We start from the raw sequence: 24767 nt of genomic DNA, 5'->3' as shown, positions 1-24767 counted from the left end.
AATATCTCATTGTAGTTTTAGCTGGCATTCCCCTAGCAGCTAATGATGTTGACTTCTTTTCATGGGCTTATTTACCATCTGTATATCATCTTCAGTGAAATGTCTCTTCATGTCTTTTGCCTACTTTCTAACTGAATTGTTTTGTTTTTTACTATTTTGAGAGTTCTTTATATATCTCTAGACTACCTTGTTGAGTATGTAGTTTGAAACTATTTTCTCCTAGTTTATAGCTTATCTTGTCATCTTCTTAACAGTCTTATGCAAAGCAGAACTTTTTAATTTTGATGTAATCCAATTTTTCCTTTTATGGATGGTGATTTTAGTGTCCAGTTTAAGAAATATTTTTCTAGCCCTAGATTCTGAAGAATTTTTTTCTATTTTTTTTCTTTTAGGTTTATTGTTTTATATTTTACATTGAGTCCATGGTCCATTTGAGTAAATTTTAATGTACTGTATGAAGTTTAGTTTGAGGTTCACTTTTTGGACTATATATGTCCAACTGCTCTAGCACCATTTGTTGAAAAGCCTATCTTTCCTCCATTGAATTACGATTGCACTTTTGTCAAAAATCATTTGAGCATATTTTGTGGATACATTTCTAGGTTGCGTTCTGTACCATTGTTCTACATGTTCACTCTTTCACAAACATCACACTATCTTGAAAATGCAGCTATACAGTATTGGGTAGAATGATTCCTCCCACTTCTTTCTCAAGATTGTTTTAACTAATTTAAGGCCTATGCTTTTCCATCTAGATTTTAGAATAAGCTTGGCTATGTCTACAAAAACACAAGAGTAGGGAGTTTTTTGACCCCCCCTCCCCAAAAAAAAGGTTCCTGTTGTACAGCCACCCCTTTCTCCAGGCTTTGGCTAGGGGGAGCAAGCTTTTTTTTCTTGTGCCCAGGTTGCAGCACTGTGATATTATCGGAGGTAATAAGGACACCCAGGAAACTCATTGCTGTGCTTCCCCTCAAGTCCCAACAAGGGAGCTGTGTTCTTTCCATTTTTCTGAGATGTCTTATGCTTGTTTATTATGTTAGGTCCAAAAGGTAGGAAGAATGGGGCTACTCCCTCTTGATGGAAGCAGAAATTCCATGTGTATTTTTAATGTTATTTGTGAAACAAGAAGAAAGTAGAAAAATAATCATAGAAATATGTAGAAATGAACTTCCAGATACCTTCTAATATTTATAAAATGCTACATCATGGTCATTTAATGACCACAGAGGGACAATAATAAGCAAAAACAACCAAAACAAAACAAAACAGAGACTGTGTCATTCAATCCTGTTTCCTCATGCCCCAGCCCAGGGACAGGCACACAGCACAGTGAGTTCTCAATGAATGTTTATTTACTAATTTATTTACTAATTCTCCTCATTTAAGACATTTTTGAAATGCCCTAAGCCCTCACTGAAAATGAACTTCATATTCCTAGAACACAAGAGAGAACCAGAAAAATGACATAAGCGTTTTACTCAAAGAATAGAGCTTTGATTCAATTACTTACTATTTGTCAAACAGCACAGTTTTATTGCATAAGTTTAAAAGGCTGCTAAACCTTCCATTGGGTCAAAAAAGACTAATTGAAAATAAAAGACCAGAAATATGCCTGTACATATAGTGTCACCTGATTTACAATGAAGATGTCACTGCCATTTAATGGTGAAAGAGTGTTTCAATAAATGGTGCTGAATCAATTTGATATCTGTAAGAAAAGAAATGAGCCTTGCCTACTAATGCACGCCACACACAAAAATCAATTTCAGATGGAAACTTAGACCTAAATATGAAAGGTCTAGAAGATAGTGTTGGAGAATAATATCAGAATAATAAGCAAAAATGTAGTATTTAGACACAAAAAGTAATACCCTCAAGGAAAATGTGAGTACATGATATTTCATTAAAATTAACAACTTCTGATCATCGAAAAACATCACTGAGAGTAAAGAGGCAAGCTACAGACAGGGAGAAGATAATTACAAAGGACTCATCCAGAATTCACAGAGAACTCCTATAAATCAGTAAATAAGCAGGCACATCAGGGTTTTTTTTTAAATAAGCAAAATATTTCATTTTTCACGAAATAGGATATTCAAATATGCAATTAGCAGATGAAAAAGGAATCAATATTATTAGTCATTAAAGAAATACAGTTAAAACTGCAATGAAATGATATGCACACCCATTAGCACAGCTAAAATTAAGGAGAACATGACAATTCAAGTGCTGCTGAGGATTTAGAGCATATGGAGCCCTAACAAAGTGCAGGCAGGAATGTAGCCTGGTACAGCCACTTCTGTTTGGTTGTACTACTAAAGCTGAACATGCACATAACTTTGAGTATTTATATACCAAAACATACATACAAGGATGTTACAAATACCAAAAACAACCCAAATGTCTACTAACAATAGAAGGTTAAATAAGTTTAGTATATTCATACTACAAAATACACACACTACTACTAACAATAATAATTACTACTACATATGACAACAAAAAATATTATGTTTAACCATAGAAGTAACCAGTTGTACTGAATAGTTCTACTTTATATGAAATTCCAAAGCAGGAAAAACTAACCTATGATAATAAAGGTCAGAATAGTAGATACTTTGTTGTGGGAGGAGGTAAGAATGAGAAGAGGCTCAGGGAAAGTTTCTGGGAACTGGTAATCATCTCTATCTTTATCTATTTGTGGTTACTTGAGTACAACTTAAAAATTTACTGAGGTAGACATGTTTGTGTACTTTTCTGTATGAGCATATTGCATATCAATAAGAAAGCTTATAAAAGGAGTATCTACAACATAAGCCAAAAGAAGAAAAATGGGCAAAAGACATGGACAGTTCACAAGAAGGAACATAAATGGCCCTCAAACATATGAAGAGAAGCTCAACTCTATTCTCAATAAAAAAGAAAGGCAAATAATAAACTCTCAGGGATACTATTGCTCACCTGTAAGATTAGCGAAAATTTTTAAATATCTGATATTGGTAAATCTATTAGCCAACTCCAGATGTTACTGGTAGAATTACAAAATGATACAACCTGTTTGAAGGGGAATTTGGCAATATCTAACAAAACCTTCTATGCATATACCCTTTGACCCAGTAATCACAGTTTCAAGAATTTACCCTAAAGAAAAACCTCCACTAATGCAAAACAACATATGCACAAGAATACTCATTGCAATTTTGATTGTAATAGCAAAATACTGAAAACAAACTAACTGCTCATCTAGGAGACTGGGTGAATGAATTTTATACATCCACCAATGGAATACTATGGAACTGTCAAAAAGATTAATGATTTCAGTAAACTGATAGTGATTTTCAGATATTTTGTAAAGCGATAAAAGCAAAGCTCAAAACAGTATATATAAGAAACTCTCTTTCTAAAATAAGGACAAATATGAAAACATGTAAGTATTTGCTTATTTTTGCAAAAAGGATAGATGAAAAATGGGGAGCGGGAGAACATTGAGATGGAAAAGATAGAGATATTAGAAGGTTTCTCGCTGAGTGTAATTTATACAGTTTTGACTTTTGAACCATTTAAATATTTTTCATTCTAAAAAATTAATATTAAAAAGATGTACATCCTCAGTTTAATACATACAAAAATAAATGAAGCTAAACCTATATACCAAATTGATAACCACACTGAAGAAATAATTTATCTTCTGAACCTAGTATTCTGATTATATGTCCTTAGAATGCCCTATATTTATTCTAAGGACAAAAAAGAACTTGCAAAGACAGTCTGAAATTTACTTAGCATATTTGTTGTTAGTAGTGATACTGACATTTGGTAAAATATTTTGTATGTATCATGGGGTAAAGCATATATACGTTTATACTTCCTCCTTACCCAGTTCTATCTACCAAAAGGGTGTAGCAGCCACAATACTCCAGGTACAATGAACACCCAGGTCTTGGTTTCTAAACACCACTAATAGAAACCAATGCTCCTAAGAAAAATGGCTCACTCCAGGGCTGGGATAGGAAAAGCCTGAGATGAGGCTGAAATACCTTATTGTACCAGAAAAGCAAAGACAAATGGGAACTTGACAATCCCCCTTTTCTCTCTAGAAGCTTGTAGGAACTTTTGTTTACACAGAATGTTCTTAAATTTTACAAGAATTAGTCTGAATTTAAAGTTGCTGTCATCCATTTTGCTGGGCTCTCAAAACTTATCAGTCTGAAGATCTAGATTATTTCCCAGAGTGCAAGAGAAGCTTCTATTATTTATTTGATATTTTCAACCTTTCATTTGCTCTGTTGTATCTTCTGGAATTCCAAGTATGTAGAGATCAGGCAAACTTGACAGAGCCTGTCTCTTCGCCCTTCTTTCAAGTCTTCTGCCTCCCTTTTTGCACTTGAATTTTTTTAATTTCAGTAAACGAATGTCTAATTTTCAAGCGTTATTTCTTATTTTTGATTGTTCGTATTTTACTACATCCTGTTATTTCCAGATGTCATCTTCCTGAAACTTCCCAAAAGTTTCTTTTATATTCTTTTTCATTTCTTAACCTGTTTCTTCCAGAAATATTTGTTCTGTTTATTGCTCTTTTGTGATACTGACTGTTTTGTCATACATCTTGTAGATATTTCTGAATAAAAACCAGGGTGAGTTTTTCCTCTATGGCTGCTGTTGGTTTCCTCTGCTTTGGTTTTCTGATAGTCTCTCCTATAATAAGGCAGCTGGTAGGGAGTTCTGTGTGTGATGCTGGATTTGTAGGAAGACAGGCTTTATTTTAGGATGAGCAGGGGTAGGGCTTCAAATACCAAGAAGATAAGGGCTTTACTTGGGGCATATACACTCCCGTCATCAGTTCCAATTCTCCCCCAGGCAGTTCCTTTGATTTCTTGAGAAAAGAAGGATCTAGTCTTCAACTCAGGGGTAAAATGCTAGGCGGCTCTATTCTACAGGGTAGTACTTGCAGGTAGAGAAAAAACAGTACAAGTGTGGGCCGCTGCTTAACTATTCATTCTACCTCCCCCATTCATTGTACTTAGCATTTTGAAACTTTCTCTTAACTTAGAATACCTATTATGGCCAATGGAAGTCTGCAGGAAACAAGTGTGATGAACTTTTCAAAAATCCTCAGTTGTAAAAGGATTCTCATCGTTCACATTAAGAAATTACTAAACTTGTCTGTTTTTATTCTTTCTCTTTTTAACTCATTTCCCATTTACCCTGAGAATACTCACCTTCAGCATTTGCAGCTGCAGTTTTTACCCCGAGCTAACTCGGATTACAGTCCTAACCGTACCCCAAAGTTTGCCATGGGATATCTCACTTTTATTATTATTTTCATATCCCTCTAGTATATCAATAGTCATTGGAAACAAATGAAATCCTTCTATTTATAGCATTCTGTTTTTAGTAGTGATATTTCCATTTACAAAATATAGTAATTCTCGATCCCTAAAAATGTCAAATCCTAGAAAATGTAGCATTCCTACGCTTGATGTTAAATGAATGCTAGCAGCGAGCTGCACTCTTTCTCTAAACAGGAAAAGGGTTAAAAATTCCTGTAATACTTGAGGAGAGAAAGTCACTGTCATAAAAAGAGTTTCAGTCTTCATTTTATAGATATGTACACATTCTTGAGTCTCCCCTACAAGTCTGTTTTACCCAGAAGATGCCTTCTCTTGTTTGAGAAAAAACCAATAGTTATGGTTTTTTAACCTAAGCGTAAGCCATTAAGAATGGCAATACATAAACACCTGCATGAGTCTACCAGACATTCCATTCATTTTAAACCAAAGCCTTATGTGAAGATTGGCATTACCTGAAATGTAAGATATAAAAAAAATTATTATAGAAATTCAATCAAAAAAAGACAACTCTGGTATCATTTATGCTAATTCAACCCAAATAAAAAAATAAAACATCTTATGCACAATGCCCCTGAATGGCACTCAGAAAATAATCCATAGACTTGTCCAACCTCCAACTTTATATCTGAAACATAAGATACATGTATATAATATACATATGTGTAATTATATATAATTTCTTAATCAACCAAAAGAGAAAATATATGATATTGTTGAGTGCCAGTGGAGTGTTGCATGAAAGTATTTTCTGCCCAAGTCATGTTCCTTTTCCTCTCGGTCTCTTTCCTGACAGTGGAGAACACAGCAGAAACCATTTTTGTGAGAATTCCTCTCTCTAGGTTCTCATAAGAGTAGCTGAAAGTAAATATCTCCACCACTTTGCTATTCCTACTAATTGACAATAGTCATCTGAATTTGTGCCAACTTCGAAGTTGCCAATTTTTATCTCACTAAACTTGTTTCTCTTACCTATGAGCCATCATTTATCATGTCCCATCTCTAATCCTATTAACTTTATTAATAACCGTAACCAATTAATGTTGGCTTTGAGTATTTACTTTCATATATCAAATACTAACCTAGTGCTTACATATTAGCCACACACTATTCTGGTACTTACAAATATTAATATTTGTAACAACTTTAAAAGGTGGGCATCATAACTATCCTCATTTATAGATGAGGAAGCTGAGCTGCAAAGAAACTAGGTAACTTGCCCATGGTCACATAGCTAATAAATAGCAGAGCTAGGATTAGTACCTAGGTAACCTGGCTCTAGTCTGTGAATCATCAACACATTAGGGAAAAAAATGTCTTATTCCAGAATGAGGGAAAAAATTAAGATGTGCAATTATTGCTACCATTTTTTAAACACCCACCATGTATCAGACCTTCACGTATATTATTACTAATCCTAACAAACCACCACAGAGATAGAAGTTATTTTCCTCATTTGGTAGACAAGTAAACAGCAGCTTGGAGCGTGATATGCCTCCAATTACACAGCTGGTGGGGAAGCTGGAATTGGAACCTCGTTCCAAAGTCCCTGCTCCTTCCAAAATGCTTTGCTGCCTCCCTCATCGCCTGGAGAAAAAGAAAGGAACTTTTACTCCACTTAATATAACAATCTGTGATGTGAAAAATGCTGTCCCTAGGTCCGGCCCATATCCACGGTCTAACACTCTGAGAATTTTATTTTTAGACCAAGCCTTCCCCAAAGGATTCAATTTTTCTTCAGAACATCATTCCCTGAGGGCCAGAGGCAGCATGAGAGCAGACATTATGTTTTATGCAGAGTTGATAAAATGACCCAAAAAAAGATGATAGAGCAATGACTAAAACAAGGACATTCCTGAGAGTAATATTTCCATAATTAAAAGAGGCAAAGTATGCTTAAAATGATAAGGAAATTTCCACTATCCTTCATCCTCAGACACTATTTTCACAAAGTTCACAAAAAATTAGACTGTCTGATTTCTTGAAATCCAAATACTTGGTTAGAGTCAGGTGAACTACATGAAGAGAGAATGCTTTAGATTTTAAAATTTTTATGCGCATGCTTTAGAATTCTGAAGTCAGTCTAAAACTGTCTTAGCCTTAAACTCTTTCAAAATGCAACTGATGAGGTTATAGTCAGCATTTATATGATGCTTCCGGCAATGACAATTTAACTTCAAATGAGGAAGGTAAGACATGGAATTCCCCTCTTACATTTTTGGAGATTTATGAAAGAGATACTTACCCTCAATAAATGTGGTACATCACAAAGAATTTGATCTTACATTAGTGATTTGGATAAATGTGAGAGAGGATAATGAGTCAAAAATGGGATGCTTCGTGACCTTAGACCTGAGGCCATGCTCCTAAATGAAACGATATAAATCAATAACTAAAGAAATTTTCACAGTGAATAATCACTGAACATAGCATGACAAAGGAAATAATCTTCAAGAGCTTACTGCTCATATCTCTGCATTATTTTTAATGCAATCTGCTTCATGTTACGGAGACTATACCAGGCACCAGGTACCAAGAAAGAATACACAAGAGACACAACCTCTGCCTTCAAAAATTTGAAACATTATAAAGATCAATAGAAAAGCTAATAATTTTTAAGTTAATTAAGGTAACAATCCTTTATCTTAAGATGCATGAATTCTTATTTATTAATAAGGCAATGCTATACAGTACTTTAAAATCAATGAAAAATAATGGAGATTGATGGGGAAATCATAAAGAAAAGATGCCAAAGACCAATCATCATTTGAAACAGGGTTTAGTCTCTCACTAGAATAAAAACAAAGATTAAAAGAAAATTACAATGTTATTTTTTGCCTTGCAAATTTTCAAAGGTTTAGAAAAGACTAAAACAAATCTGGCAAACTAATACTCCACCAATGCAAATGCAACCTTACAATAAGTAATTCAAGAAACTTTATCAATGACCTTAAAAAATATTCCTAAGCACTTTCTTTCCTGGAAAAGAAAGACAAGTTTGTGATGGGCCAATGGCCCCACCAAGGACATCCAAAAATGCTGGATAATTTTTTTAAAAAACTTCTGTGAAGGCATCTAAGAACTACCAAAGCAGTGAGAACCTGAAAGGCCAAGATTTCAGAGAGAAGGAAGGTGTGGAAAAGTGAAGTAGCTCTGCATTTGATGATACTTTTCCCCTGGAGACATGAGCCAAATCTAAAATTCCAGCTCGGAAGTTTTCTCAAGGCAGCTGAGAAGCTGAGAGCCTAAAAAGTGGCAGCTGAAATGCTTAAAAGCAGCTGAGAAGCTTAAAGTTGAGTAAGAAAGGCAGCCGAGAGGCCGAGAGGCCGCATCAGTCTCAAGGGGCTGGAAGCTGGTGTTCAGGGCTCACGGTGGGGTGAGGAAAACGACTTCCAAAGGCCTTCACTCTTGAAACATGGACAGGAAACTGAAGAGCTCTCATAATAACCAAATACCAGCCTCTAATTAGCTCGTTTGAGTTTCCTAATATTAATTAAGTTTCCAAATCAAGTTTATTTTTAAGACACCAATAAGACATCAAATATACTAGCTATAAAGGAAAGATTTACAAGTTGACCAAAAGCCAACATAATGAGAATGAAAAAGCAAGCCAAATGATAGAAGACACTTCAATTGTCTTAACTGACAACGGACTCATACCCTGAATTGCTATAGACAAATCTTTTCAATGCCGATAATTTTATAAGAGAAATACAAGAAAACCCAGTTGAAAGATGAGTAAAGGAATTGAACAAAAAACTTCATAAAGGAAGATATACTAATAGCTCCCCACCCCAAACACACACATACACACACACAATTATTCAACAGGGAAATGCAAATAAAAACCACAGTAAGACATAAATCCAACAGCAGGGCTAAAAATTAAAAAGACAGAAAACAGCAAGTGTTGGACAGGATATGTGCACATAGAACTTTCATACATATCTATTGGAAGTACAAATTGGTAACTGTCTTAGAAAACAGTTTTCTTTTTATAGTAAATTTGTAGTTATGCCTGCTCTATCACCCAGCAATCCCACTCCTGAGTATACACTGAACAGGAATGCTCACGTTTGTACACCAAAAGTCAAGTACAAATATTCCTAGCAGCACCATTAAAAATAGACAAATACTAGAAAGGCAAAAGTGTCCATTGATAGTAGAATTAATCAACGTAATATAGTCATATAATAAAACAGTATACAGCCATGAAAATGAACAAACTACTACAGCCCATCACATGGGTGAATCTCACAAATGTAACATTGAGCAAAAGATGCAGACAAAAATGTATATACAATATTATTACACTTATATAAAATTCAAAGAGGCAAAATTAATCTGTAGGATAATTACTGGTTACCTTTGGAGAAGAGTAAGAGTAGTGACTGGGAAGGGGCTTTAGGGAAGTTCTGAGGGGTACTTGAGATGCTGGTAACATTCTCTCAATCTGTGTGGTAGTTATACACATGCATTAATTTTTTTCAAATTTCAGTGAGCTCTGCCCTTATGATTTGTACATCTCCTTGTTTGATGTAACACTTCAAAAAACCTTATCTTATTAAAAGTAAATATATTACAAAATCTAAATCTTTTATTTCTCAGGATCCATTCTTAAGAAATATTTTTTAAAATCCTTTAAAAGTTTAAGTAATTAAAATACTATATATAAAATCTGTCTGACCTTGATTAGGCAAAAAATTCACAGATGTGACAACAAAAGAACAGTCCAAAAAATTAAAAACTGACAAATTGGACTTCATCAAAACTGCACTACAGATGACATAATTAAGAAAATTAAAAGTCAAGCAACAGATTGAAAGTACTTACAAAACATATCAAATAAAAGACTTGTACCCCAAATTTGCAAAGAACACTTATAACTTAATATTTAAACTCAATCAAAAAATGGACAAAAGATATGAATAGACATTTCAACAAAGAAGACACCTGAATGCGTAGTAAGCATATGAAAAGGTGTTCAACACCACTGTCATTAGGGTAATGCACACTAAAAGCACAGTGAGATATTTCACACCCACCGGAATGTCTATAATAAATAAGACAGACTATAACAAACATTGGTGAGGATATGGAGAAATAGGAACCCTCGTATATTGCTAGTAGAAATGTAAAATGGTGGAACCACTTTGAAAAAGTTTGGCAGTTTCTCAAATAATTAAACACAAAACTCCTATACAATATAGTAATTCTACTCCAAGAGAAATAAAACTGTATGTCCACACAAAGACTTGCACATGAAAGTTCATAGTAGCGTTATTCTTAATAGCACAAAGCTGGAAACAACCTAAATGTCCATCAATTGGTGAATGGACAGATAAAATGTATTCTGTCTCTGCAATGGGACATTATTCAACAGTAAAAAGAAATAAGTACTGATATACATTATGTCATGGATGAACCTCAAAAATATTACAGTTAGCAAAAGAAATCAGTCATAAGAAACGACATATTACATAATTCCACTTATATGAATTGCTCAGAAAAGGCAGTTATATAAGACAGAAAGTAGATTAGTGGTTGCCTGGAACTAAGGATAGAGGCAGGATTAACTGTAAATATGAATGAGCGATCTTCCAGGGGGAAAGAAAATATTATAAAACTAATTATGGTGATGGCTGCACCACTTAGTAAAATTACTAAACACCACTGAACTGTACACTTGAAATAGCTCAATTTTGTGTCAAATATATTTCAATAAAGCTGTTAAAAAATTCCATGTACATGATAGCAAGAAAATGGAACCAACCTAAAGGTTAACATTAAGGAAATAGTTAATTATTTGACATATAATAGAATGTTGTATAGCCTTTAAAGCTGTTTTTGAAGAGTATTTAATGACACAAGAAATTATGATGTGAGCATGCTGAGTGAAGAAAAGACTACAAAGCTGAATATACAATAATGTTCTTCCCGTTTTTTTTTTTAATTTTTAAAAGAAATTGTAAGGAAACACATCAAAATATTAATAGATGTTTCTAACCAGTAGGATTATTGGTGATACATTTTTTTCTAACTTTCTGTATTTTCTAAGTCATGTAAATTGAGTTTATTTTCAAGAAAAAAATTGTTCCTGAAGAACATTTTCATATATTATAAATGTATATGTTAATATTTCTTTTCAATGATCACAAACATATTCCTTTAAAAAAAAACTCTACTCCTTAAAAAAGACATTAAGGAAGCAAAATAAGTATTTCCCTGCCTATATCATCACTGCCTGTTGTCCATGGATAGAACATATTATAATTTTTAAAAATGTGGAAAATAATGACAGGAGGAATTACTCAAATGTACCTTACCCTTTAGGCATGTGTTACTGTTATTATTATGCAAGAAATGTACTCATTGGTAAAGGGCATAACGGATTTATGAGCAGAATATAATTTTGTTATCCCCAAAAGCACAAAATTTAAATATGGTAATTTAGCTACCAGTCACTATTTTAAAAAGTACTCCATACTCCAATTATTTACCTACTAATTTAAAATAACAGTACTTAATTTTTCATATTAATCTCTAAATCACCTTTCTGGTTCCCACAAACATCCCCTGGAAATCAACACAATTTTCTTAAAAAGAAAAAGAAACTGCATATCTTTTTGCTATTCTGCAAGTTTATTTTTTAAATCCAGTTTTAGAGTCATTTGAATTTCTGGGTACACCTCAGCTTGCCACTCCATTTTTTTAAACCTGTTCCCTTCAGCAACTCTGTAACCCATCTGATCCCATACACCTATCTCCATGAGAATTGGGGATTTTTTCTTTAACAGTCATAAAGTTAGTACAATGAAAGTTCCCAAGGCCTTAAAATAAGTTTACCTAATAAAAGCTAAAAATTTCTACCATCATACTAGTATTACTTCTAAAAATACTGGTAGTTTCTTCTCCATTGTCTCTTACTACAAATGATTTTGGCATGCCCTTTGGAGGGAGTAAAGTCAGTCAGGGGCCCAATAAAGTTTCTATTGAGTGCTTTCATGCTCTTCCTCCAGATGCCCGCTGTGTACACCTCGGCATTGGTCAGAGTACCTGGTTGCCATTTACAGATTGTGCATCACTGAGCAGATTACCTAATTTCTGGGTTCCTCGGGTTCCTCGTCAGAAAAATAGAGATGACTATAGTGTGTCTTAGTTCATGAAACTGTTCTAAGGGTTAAATGAGACAGCAAATATAGTCCTGACACATAATCAGTGCTCAATAAATGAGCCAGCAATTCTACACTAGAAGAGAAAACCATGTCCTCTGTAACACCAACACTTCAATGACATTTAGGATTCTAATCCACCATCCTTGCAAATGACTATTTTCCATATCTCACCCCAAACTGAATTTAAAGCTGTTTCCCACTTCAAGATTCCACAGTGATTCTGACATACTTTCATTTCTCTTCCTCTGACCTTTGCCACTGCAGATTCTACCTCCTTCATTTCAGAAGTCATTTTCAACAGTCTCTTTTTCAGAACAAAAGATAGTTTCTGTCGTTCTTTCATCTCTTCAAACATGGTGGAAGTCCATATATTCCTTCCTAGATCTTCTAAAAACAGTCCACTACAACCAAAACCAGTTTATTCCTGTCTCCAGATGCAACTGTAGTATAGCTTACTTGTTTTCCATAATAACACCTTTTGTTTCTGACTGACTGTCCCTGAGAGCTCCATCTAAGTTAGTTTAAGAAAAATGTCTAGGCATCAACCATGTACCAGGTACTGTGCTAGTCAGAGATTCATATGACATGTTACCTGACTACTAAAACAAGTGGGGGATACATATGTTTATACCAGGGTCTCCTCTTCCTTCCTGAACATCTGGATAACATCACTGCCTGAGATGGTTCAAGCATCATCTCTTGGCATCAGACAGTGTATAAGACCACCTCACCTCACCCACATCAACCAGACATCAACATCTGCTCCTATGATATTAGAAATTTCACAGAATGTGAAATTAAAAGAGCTTAATGAGATCACCAGAGACCTCAAATAACCTCCTGACTATGTACACAATAGTCAAATATATATATCTTTTTAAAAAGATGCTAAAATCCTTGGTCTCTTGGTCCTGTGGCATATAAATGTAACTCATTACAAGGCAACTTTCATAACCCATAGCAAATTTCAATAAACAAAAGAGATATATGGAATTATAGTAGTCCCCCCTTATCCAGTTTCACTTTTTACAGTTTCAGTTATACCCTCGGTCAACTGTGGTCTGAAAATACTAAATGGAAAATTTCAGAAATAAACAATTCCTAAGTTTTAAACTGCATGCTGTTCTGAGTAGCATGATGAAATCTCGCACCATCCTCTCCATCCTGCCCAGGACATGAATCATCCCTTTGTCCAGTGTATCCATGCTGTATTAACTACCTGCCCATTAGTCATTTAGTAGCCATCTCAGTTATCAGATTGACTGTTGTGGTACCATGGTGTTTGTATTCAAGTAAACCTTATTTTACTTAACAATGGCCACAATGTACAAGAATAGTGATGCTGGCAATTTGGATAGGCCAAAGAGAAACCATAAAGGGCTTCCTTTAAGTGAAAAGATAAGTATAGTACAGTAAGATATTTTGAGAGAGACCACATTCACATAACTTTTATTACAGTATATTGTTATAATTATTGTTATTGTTGTTAATCTCTTATTGTGCCCTAATTTATTAATTAAACTTTATCAAAGGTAGTTACGTATAGAAAAAAACATACTATATGTAGGGTTCGGAACTATCTGTGTTTTCAGGCATGTATTGCAGACTTAGGGGTCTTGGAATATACCCCTGCAGTAAAAGAGAACTGCTGTACTAAATCTTTTCATGAGTGGGAAGCTAGAAAATAATGTAAGAAAAGCATCACAGAAATAAAGATCATTCTGCTCTCTGATGCCATTTTGAAATAGGATTGCTGAAGAGCAGCGTTGACTCATTCTCAGAAATAATGGCAAATCTGTTCTGACCTTGATTCACTGCCATGATCAAAATAATTACGGTTAACAAGAAAATTCTGAAAAATCTAAAGGTCATACTTAAAATACTTAGAGTCCAAAAATCTATGAAGTAATACTTTAGTTTTAGTCTTCAAAATGGCCACCAGATAAAGACAAAGGAAATGTCAACAGAGTCATCATGTGCCAACTGATAGCACTATCATATCTCGCTATGATACTCAGTCTTCAACCATACTATCCATGTACATTATATAAATCTCTGACATATACTTTTTGACTTGACTTATATACTTCTTTAAATTTATGTCCTTCCTTCCTTTAAGAGTTATTAAGAACCTGCTCTAAGCCAGCTTCTGACTAAGCCTGGAATACAATGAAGAACAAAACAGATATATCTCTGATCTTTTATATAACTCACAAGTCTAATGGATTCATTATGATAGTTAATTTTACACATCTACTTGAATGGAACACAGAGTGCCTGAATTAAACATTAGTTCAAGGTGTGTCTGTGAGGTTGTTTTTGGATAAGGTTAGCACTGGAATTGGTAGACTGAGTAAAGTAGATTGCCTTCCCTCAATGTGAGTGGGCTTCAATCTGCTGAAGGCCTGAAAAAAACAAAAAGGCAGAGGAAGGGGGAATTCTCATTCTGTCTGACTGTTTGAGTTGGGACAAACCCAGCTACCCTCAACTGATACTTACACCATCAGCCCTCCAGTTCTCAGAACTACACCATTGGCTTTACGGGGTCTCCAACTTGTAGTTGGCAAATCATTGGACTTCTCAGCCTTCATAATCGCATGAGCCAATTCCTTATTAAAAACTCAAAAATATCTTCTATTGATTGTTTCTCAAAAAAAAAAAAACCTGACTCATACAAAACATACATAAGCGTACATACAAACAAGAAAAACCCACTGGATTACATACCATGTGAGCCATGAAATAAAATTCCTAGAAAACAGAGAAAACTTAATTCTTTATATACATGTGCCCATATTTTCTTACAACATTATCTAAATTTCATACTCTATGTTATTATTTACTAAGATGAATCCTAAAGTACTACATCAAAGACTAATATGTTTGGTTTTAAAGTTATAGTTTATTTTATATTGTTTTATTTTTTGGTGGGGAAAGGGTGGAAGAAAGTAGGTCATAGGGAGTAAGAGGTAAAATAAAATAAGTACAAAATAACGAAAAGCAGGAATCTTTCATTGTAAGAATAAAATTTTACAAAATGTATGTGTTCCTAAAAAAAAAGTCTTCTAAAACCAAACTGTTGACAAATAACTTTAAATTCAAGAAAATGTTTCTTGAAAGCTCACTAACTGAAGGCTCTCTACTAAATCCTGCCATAAAGCAGAATTCATAAATAAAAATTATTATCTCCTGTAACTCAACTTTTTTTTTCATTTCTATTATTTCTAAATTTTAATTTTCAATCAAGTCTGCAATACATCCAACAATGGGGAATAATCGCTCTAGTATAAAAGGTTACATAATTGTCACATTACTGCATGCCTCACCTCCCAAAAGCCACCCTGCTCCCCATTCTAAAAATGTCATGCCATAGTAAAGACGTGTTTTAAAGAAAATCTGCGATAATCACTTTGAACCTTTAGAAATGAAAAAAAAAAAATCAGTGAAAAATGATTGTATTCTAAACACCGAAGAACAATTTCTCATCATGCATCACAAAATCACAAGGGAGAAAGAATTTGCGGTGACGTTGTGCTGTTTGTTTATTACTGGGTTCCCCACTGATGATGTGCCCATGATCCTGCCATTCAGTAAGGTGCCTGCTGCTAGTCCTCTAGTCCCCTGACCAAAGATCAAAGCATCAGTAAAAGCTTTGCAAGTTCACGAAGTGCTGATGCAACTGACGTATGGCCTGTAAGACCCAGGACCCACACAGAATTCACTGGCTCAATGTCAACTGTATACATGGGTCAGCATTGCAATTCCCAAATTTCTGCTTACACAAAAAAGGGGAAAGAAGAGCACTAAATACTGCTTATACTTAAGTAGGTGAAAATTTTCTAGTTTTATTATACTTCATGTATGACCACTTCTTATTTGATTTCTTCTAGCACATTTGGCCTATGAAAAAGTGATACCAGAACTGAGTGGTGTGTACATGTGCATGCGTGTGTGTGTGTGTGTGTGTGTGTGTGTGTGCGTGTGCGTGTGTGTACTCAATATATATTCAATAATGGCAAAAATCATTGCACTTTGAACACCCAAATGTAGAGTTCGCCTAATGGCTGGTGAATCAAATGTGAAAATCATTCTTATATGCAGAATTTTTATAATGCTGAAATTGGGTGTAATAAGCAGAATTTATTTAACACAGATTCTGGGAGGGACAGCATTCAGTGAAATGATCACTCTAAGTCTCAAGTTTATATTAGATAAATAGAAAATTCCTTTTCTATAAGGGCCACGAACTAAACAGATGCTTTACCTAATGGGGTTTTGTATATGACTGCTCCCTGTCTATCCACTAAAAAAAAAAGTAATAATAATTACCAAAAAGATCTTCTCCTGGAACTGTATTCCAACCTAGAATCTAGATATGAACAAAGACCTTACCAGAATGAGATTCTAGTAGTTGAGCTTCAGAGATCATTTCTGTTCTGGTGCCCTTTTATGCAAGATGTGGAAAAACAATGTGGAAATACAAAAAGACAGACTTTAAAAAACAAGATGTGGAAATACAAAAAGACAGACTTTAAAACTCAGAATGCAAAAGAAAAATTATTTCATAAAAAGAGTACAGAAAATAGTAAAAGCTTAATTTTATGACATGAATAATTATCACCTGATAAATGTAACAATTATCCAGAACTAACCGAATTAATTTTTTTAAATTTGGCTTTATCACTGCGAGTTTTTATAGCTAATTCACAGTAACTGAGAACTGAGATATGTATGTAAATGCTGAGGTTCTTAAGCTCTTTCTATTTTAACTGTTCATCACAACCAAGGCTGCATCGCTTATCTATATCATGTAGGGGTTAAAGAGGAAAAGCTGCAAATGTTATAATAACAAAAGAAAAAAACTAAAATTTTTAAAAATATTTACCAAGATGTAACCATCTGAAAAAATAGTGAAAAGTTCCCTTTTCAAAAGTGAACCTACCCAGAAGAACCTTGCAGCTTGCCATTTTTAACTTGCCTTTGAGAGTATAAATAAGAGCAATGCAGACCATGGGTGGCTTTTTCACTTCCCTGCTACTAACATTTTAAAGCCCAGAAATCTGAAGAAACAAAAAACTAAATGTGATCAGTAATGTCTTTCAAGCTGAAAGATATAACCAGATATAACTGAATAATTTAAAATAAGATGCCTGCACTAACTTCCTAAAGAACAAAATACGAAACTAAGTACTAAATGACTATAAACAAGATGAAGTTTAGGGCTTAGGAAGAGAAAGTGCTGATACCAATATCCAATACAGAAATTTCAAATTTATCAGCAGAGGAAAATGATCAATTATAAAATTGGAGTTAAAAGAGAAAAAAGAAAATAAGCATTTTCCACCATACCTTGACATATTTGTGTCTTTTTCTTTTCAGAAGCAAATACCCTAGAGTAGTTGGTTAAGGTTTGCATATTAACTTGAATGACAAAAATATTTTGTACATGTCTGTAATCTAAGAAAAAAAAGTTTCTTCGGTATAGTTAAATTTAAATAATTTTAGTTGGGATTACAGAATTATAATATTTGTCAGAAAACCCCAACAGCAACTAGGACTTCAAAGGGCCACATATGCTGTATTAAATGTGAATGAGACATAAATTCCTCTATGCCAAAAGGAAAATAATGTCCCCCTAAAATTTGTAATCACAAAGTGGCGCTGAGATTTAAAAAAAAAAAAAAGACCTTCGAGTAGAAATCTGATTTAAAATGTGCCCAGGTCAGTAGTACTACTACTCAAGCTAGTAGCAGCAGAAGTAAAACACTTTTACCTTCTGGAGGAACTTGCCCTCAACCCAGGCCTAAGAGAACTACCATAGTTAAAGTTCTGAGGAAAGTGAGCAACTCAAAAGCAAAAATCGGAAAACTTCAAAATGATTAAAACAATATGAGTGATTAAGAACAGGGTGAATAAAAAGACAGAAACCAACCCACCAAAAGACCTCAGTTATATGTTACTAGACAAAGAACATAAAAGATACAGCTATATGCTATTTATGAGACACATGTAAAAACATAAGAACATAGATTCAACTTGAAAGTCAGAGTAAAGATATACCCAGCTGATCCTAATTTATAGAGAACCCTATATTGTTATACAAATAACAGAGAAAAAGACGTTAAGTCAAACAGCATGGGCTAAAACAGAGGTAAAGAACCAGGTACTAAGGGGACAGAGAACCTCAGTATGACTTAGAGAAAGGAGAAAAGGAGACTTTCACAGTGGAGGAGACAACGTCTGAAAAAAGAATACTGGCCCAGAAAATATGTTTGTTAGAGAGAGAGAGAGAGAGAGAGAGAGCGCGAGCGAGCATGTGTGTGTGTGTGTGTGTGTCTACTTTCTCTTTTACAGTCAGTACCAAATTCTAAAAGGAAAACTATACATGAAAATACACAAGACCCTTCATTCATGTTTGATGGGTCATGTTTGATGGCTAAAGATGTAAAAATGAAGGAGAGAATTTCTCTCTACATTTAAAGATCAGTCCTTCAGTTTTCACGTGTCTTTTTCCATTTCATATACCTAGTTGTGTTCCTAGAAGTGATCATGCTTTTGTGGTGGCCAGAATGATACTTATTTGGTTTCAAAAGGTAATTTCCAGCTCAAAGTTTTGTATTTTTGACAGAGAGAAAGATATAGATAAATATATAGGTAAAATATAGATATGTAAATATTAGACATATACACACATAGGGCTCAAAACTAAATCCTATATATTAAAACTTTCCAATATTTTTCAAAATGTTAAGGGTCCACAAGTTGGCTGAAAATATTTTTAAATCTTAGAGCTAACTACATAGGAAACAGCATTTGCTCACTCAACCATATAGCAATTATGTATGTGTGGGCAGGAGGTCAGATTACGGTAATATAGTAAGGACACTAAGAGTGAAAAAGGAGGACAGTCTCAGGGCACACTATCAACTGCTGTACCTGTTCATGTGGAAATAGCGTTCACAGCTATGACTAAGCACTAAGGGATGATCTGGTGTTGAGGTAAGACCTTGCGGTTGAGTCTTTATAAATATCTAGGGTTATTTCATTTGGTTAAAGCCCTAATCAGTCAGGTCTAGGTCCAAATCCTATCTCACTTGAATCTTTCATATTACACTGGCAAAACAAAAAACAAAAACAAAACTGTAGACGGTAATCAAGAAAAACTATGATTAAGTCTATGGGTTTTATATGGGGAATAATAAAGTGTCTTGAGGTCAATAAAAAACATCAATGCCCTTTATCCCTACAAAAAATTCTACTTCTAGGGCTTTTTCTCAAAGGGAATAACCACAGAAGTGTACAATAACTGAGCTGTAAGATATTTACTGCTGTATAACAGAAAAAAAAAAAAAAGGAAAACCTCACTAATATTACAGTGGCACATCCCTAATAAATTATGATATGTCCATGGAATAAAATAATATTCCACATTCAAAATGTGTTACAGAAGATCATTCCATGATATGAAATGTGTTCCATCTCTGTATGAAAATTAGAGAATACATATATAGTGTCATTTTTAGAAATTAAAATATAGTGGTATTTTTGATATATAAAAATATACACCAAAATGCTAACGATAGTTATCTCTGGGCATAATTCTCCTTTTCTTCTTTTTCTTCTTTTTTTTCTCTTTTGTTGTTCTTCTTGCTGCTTTTTTTGGTTTTGGTTTTCTTGCTTGTCTGGATTTTCAAAATTTTCTATAATGAACATGTGTTACTTCCATAATAAGAAAAAATATCTATTATAGCATAAAAATAAAAATAAAGATAAAGATTTGAAAACTTATAACTATACATAAAATATGGAAACAAAAATGAGAAGTTCTCAACATATTACACTTTTAAGTAGGAGCAAATTTAGCCAAATCCTATTATGAAAAATGAGAGAAACATATTCAAAACTCATAATATACCATTAAAAAACTCAATAATTCAAAAGGAGGAAAGATGTCTGAAGAAGTACCTGGTGGGAATGAGCTGAAAGAATTAAAAATCAGGCTTTGTGCTAGTGCTGGACAGTGTGAAACTTTAGAAGGAATCAGTTTGGGCAAGGTTAAACAAAATAGAGCAGGAAGATGGCCTACTTCATATACAGGCTGGAGGAAATGGAAAAATAAGCTAAAGTGATGAAAAGAATAAATTTTATTCTAAGCACACACTTATGCAAACATTTTCCTTTCTACACGGCAATGGATGCTATGCCTGGAACAGTCCCTTTACACTCCAGCTCCCTTTGAATCGACATCCTCCCAGTACCAACTTAGATCAAAAGCCCTGCCACAGACACCCTTTGGCCATAGATGTTAAATGATTCTTATGTAACATTCAGTTGAAATCCTTATTCTGATCCAAACTTCAAGCATCTTTAAATGCCTGTAAATGTTCTTTCTCTGAAATTACCTATGTGTTTATTTTTGTTTAAAAACAGAATAGGAAGAGGTAACAGCATCTCCCTTTGGAAGGTAACAGCTAGAATAAAGAACCATGTCCTTTTTATACCACCTACTCAAGGCAGATCCTTAGAAGTTTTCACATAAAAAAACTTTGCCTAAAATATCTTTCAAATGCTTTAATAATGTAGATTTGGCTAAGTCTATATTTGAGAGAAAAAACTTAACTAAGAAGCTTTGGCCAAAAATCTCAAAAGGTATGTAAAGCTTATGAGTATAATGACACATAATGGTTTCAAATGAAAATTATCTAACAATCAATTAATATGCATGCCAGGTGATTGGCACAGTATCTGGCTGAGGATGTTTTTTTTTTTAATCTAAACTGGACCTGGGAGGATAGAATTTGTTTAGCACTATCACTTGAAAGAAATACTGAAATAATAGTGTTATTATTAATTTCAATAGGTGATCTCTAGGTTACCCTAACTGTAAAAGCACATATACTCTTGCCCAAGACCTGAAAACGTTAAAATCCAATCTTCCAACTCTTCACTACATTTTTAATGAACATGAATGAGCTTTCCAGTATATTAAGCTAGAGTTTCATGCTTGAGTTTTCTGAATCTTCTGACATACAGACAGAACTGGGAACAAATTACTTTTACCAATCTTGTCCCTATTTACTGGCACAGAAAGTAAAAGGCACTTAATCTTATGTGTCAAACTCAAAGACTGAAACAGCTTGCTGTCTGTCAGCTTCAGTAACCATTTTTTACAAGCATGGCACACTGCCTCAAGCCAACTAAACAGTAAACCATGCTGGGCTGCCCACACTGCAAATTATTTGGAATGTTCTCCATGTTTTGTGGTTGCAAAAGTACCTCTTTTGTGGATTATCCAGTTCAAATTAGAGCCACATCTGACCTTAAACAGAAAATTCCCAGGAAACTTGAAACTATAACTGACCGAGATCTCATCAATTCTGAAAGTATGTGATCCTAGGCTCATAGTCAAACATTTAAATGTTATTTGTGAGAGCCCAAGAGACACAACATAAACTCTAGGTAACAGGTTACTGCCTGTTTCAAGTAAACACTAAGAACTCACCCTAAATATATACATATCCTAGTTGTAAAAAAAAAAATAATTGCTACATGCAATAAAGTAAAACGCATTTGTAGCAAATATAAACACACTTCTGGTAAACGCCTGGCAAATTAGCCCAAAAATCAATCTAAAAAATTATTTCATTTCATTTCTAATTTTCATATATTATATACAATATATCATGTGTTATTTCCCTGTTACATATATTAGATATAAACATGGATTTATGATATATAGTGATATACATATATATACTTAGTTTCAAAAAGAATCATTCACAAAGCAATCATCTCAAATCAAATAAACCATATACAAAATCGCAAGTTACTCATATTAATCAATACAATTCTAAGAACTAAGTCACATCTATCTTAGAACCCCAAATTCTTAAGAGTGTAGTACTTACTTGCCTGGAGTCCAGAAAACTTAAGGTAAAATGGTAACTGCAGTTAGGATATTAAGTATGTGACTTTTTCTAAAGAAATTCTTTTCCAAGATTGTTCAGTTTGCTGCAAATTTTCAGAAAATGCTTGAGATTGTGAGCTCTTTTTATAAAGTTTCAGTTCTGGTATATTTGACAGCAGAGTGACAAAATTGTGCTCAGCGATGAAAACCTATATCCCAAACGAAATGTTATAATATTAATGGTTATTCTGGAATAATTTTCTTTCAAAACTTCCCGCTGCAAATAAGATATTTCCTACAATATTTCCTGTCTATTTTGGTAGTATATTTTTCACACACAAAATTACATGCAAAGCAAATGCCTGACTGAATACTTCATGATAATCTTTTCTTTAAACAAGCTCCAACATTCTATTTTATTTTTCAAAATAACATGGATGATATAATCAACTGTGTCACTAAAATTCTGGGTACTACAACACTTCACAAAATAAAGGGATTTTTCATCAGCATCTTAGATTTGTAGCTAACCTCAGACATACACAATGTAAGTAGAGAAGACGGAAACAGGAATAGACAGGTGTGGTAGACTCCTGGGGGTGAGAGAAAATGGGCTTTCATCATCCACAGGACACATGAAAAAAGAAAACTTACTCACTTGTGTAATAAATGTACTTCTATAGCAGGTTTCACCAAATAATTACATGTATTTGGCGAAACCTAAAATAGGGTAAAGCTATCAGAAGCAATGTCAGATTATGCAAGAAACATCAGGTTTTATTTATGATTCCTAGAAAAACTACTCCTAAATTTAGTTAGAGCCTTTTAATCCAAGACACAATGAAAATCAACAAATAAAGAGAAAAGCTTATATTTAAAAGATATGGTTAAAACCTCATCTTACCTCACTGAGAAAAACTGCGTACCTACTATGGATACTTGTATTTCCTTAGAGTAGAGACCAAGTCTAAATATCTAATCAGGGACTAAACGGTTACTTTAAAAATTTGGATCAGCTCTGGGGGTTGGGGGGGGAGGGATTTCATAAAGATATATTGTTGGGGTTTTTTTGTTTTGGTTTTTTGGTAGCATTCTGAGCCTCCAGCATATATTTTTCTCATATAAAAAAAAGAAAAGAAAGAAAGAAAGAAAAAAGAATTTCCCAAAAGCAAAAGGGGCGGAGGACGACAATCAGAGCGACGCTCCAAATCGACCAAGGCTGAAAGACAGAGCGCCGCAAGCTTACCCACATGTAAGAGGCAACCTCTCGGAACTGCTGGAGCTCGCGAGGAGCCCTCCCACTCTGGCAACCGAGGTGAATTTCACCCCTAAAGAGTGACGAGACCACAGTGGAAAAGTTCAAAAGGATCCCATCCCCTTCTTCTCGCTCCCAGCACTCGGCTCCTCCGGGAGCGAGCCCAGCGGTGAGAAACCCGGCTTCGGGAGCCGACCTGCAGCCGCCCGCTTTCCTAGAAGGCCTAACTGCTCCGGCCGGCAGGGGCCGGGCGGGGGCGTCGGTCGGGAGGCCGGGCGGGGCGGCGCCCGGGGAAACCGAGTCCCGGCCGGGCCCCCATCGTGCGGCGCCGGAGGCTAAAATCACTTAAGTCCCGCTGCAAAAATCTTGCCGAAAACCTGAGCTTCTCCCGCACAACTTCGGTCTGATCAGCCTCCTCCTTCGCCACACACTCCCCGCCACCACACGCCCTCCCCCAACGCGGCGGATCAAAGCGCCCCGCGCCCCGGGGCCCCCTGTCCCAGGGGCCCGCGCACCCCGAGTCTCACCTCGTACAAAGGGCTGCGCGCGGGCGCCCGCCGAGCGCAGGGAGCGTGGCCCCATCCAGTCCCTCCCGGAACTTTCCCGACATAGCACTTCTCTCTCCCGCTGCAGAAAACAACGCTTCGCGGTGCCGCAGGGAGAGCGGGACGCGGCGGCTTCCCAGGCGGCGGGCGCGGGAGCACAAAGTGAGGAGCATTGCGGCCGAGCGCCGCCGCCTCCCGATCTGCCGGGGGTTCCCGCCCCCAGGGTAACCAAAGCGGCCTCTTAAAGGCGCCCGCCGCGTTTTCGGATGGGAGGAGAGGAGGTGGGGAGAGAGGGCGGTGGGGGAGGACGCGAGTTAAGAGCGGGGAGCGGAGACTGAGAGATTCCGGAGGCCACCGTCCAGGCTGACCCCGCGTTGCAAAGCTCGCCCTTGTCCGGCTGCTTCCCGAGCTCCCTGTCAGGTCTGGTGGCCCCTACACCTGGGCAAAGGTGGGGTGCTCCGACCCTGCATTGGGGGCCGCCCTCGCGGATGATTTGCGCCCCACAACGATCTTTGAAAAGTCGCTCCTTCTCATAAC

The 24767-nt window shown here is 35.5% G+C and overlaps 1 protein-coding gene across 2 annotated transcripts in view; it reads right to left on the bottom strand.

Moving 5' to 3' along the window:
- Nucleotides 1-24480, bottom strand: part of GPR63 (G protein-coupled receptor 63) — a 53436-nt gene extending 28956 nt beyond the window's left edge. Inside the window, exons 1-2 of one of the 2 annotated variants that reach the window (XM_039852973.1) lie at nucleotides 24213-24480; nucleotides 22432-22639 (exon numbers count right to left, since the gene is read on the bottom strand). The gene's annotated coding sequence lies outside the window, so the exon portion shown is untranslated. The remainder of the gene's footprint in view (nucleotides 1-22431; nucleotides 22640-24212) is intronic. The other variant, XM_039852972.1, reaches the window with a different exon arrangement.
- Nucleotides 24481-24767: the final 287 nt, after the last annotated feature.

The sequence above is a fragment of the Pteropus medius genome, unplaced genomic scaffold (assembly GCF_902729225.1).
Source record: "Pteropus medius unplaced genomic scaffold, Ma_sr-lr_union100, whole genome shotgun sequence".
NCBI classification, from domain to species: Eukaryota; Metazoa; Chordata; class Mammalia; order Chiroptera; family Pteropodidae; genus Pteropus; species Pteropus medius.
Note: the sequence above shows the minus strand (reverse complement) of the source record. Positions and strands in the feature narration are given on the sequence as shown.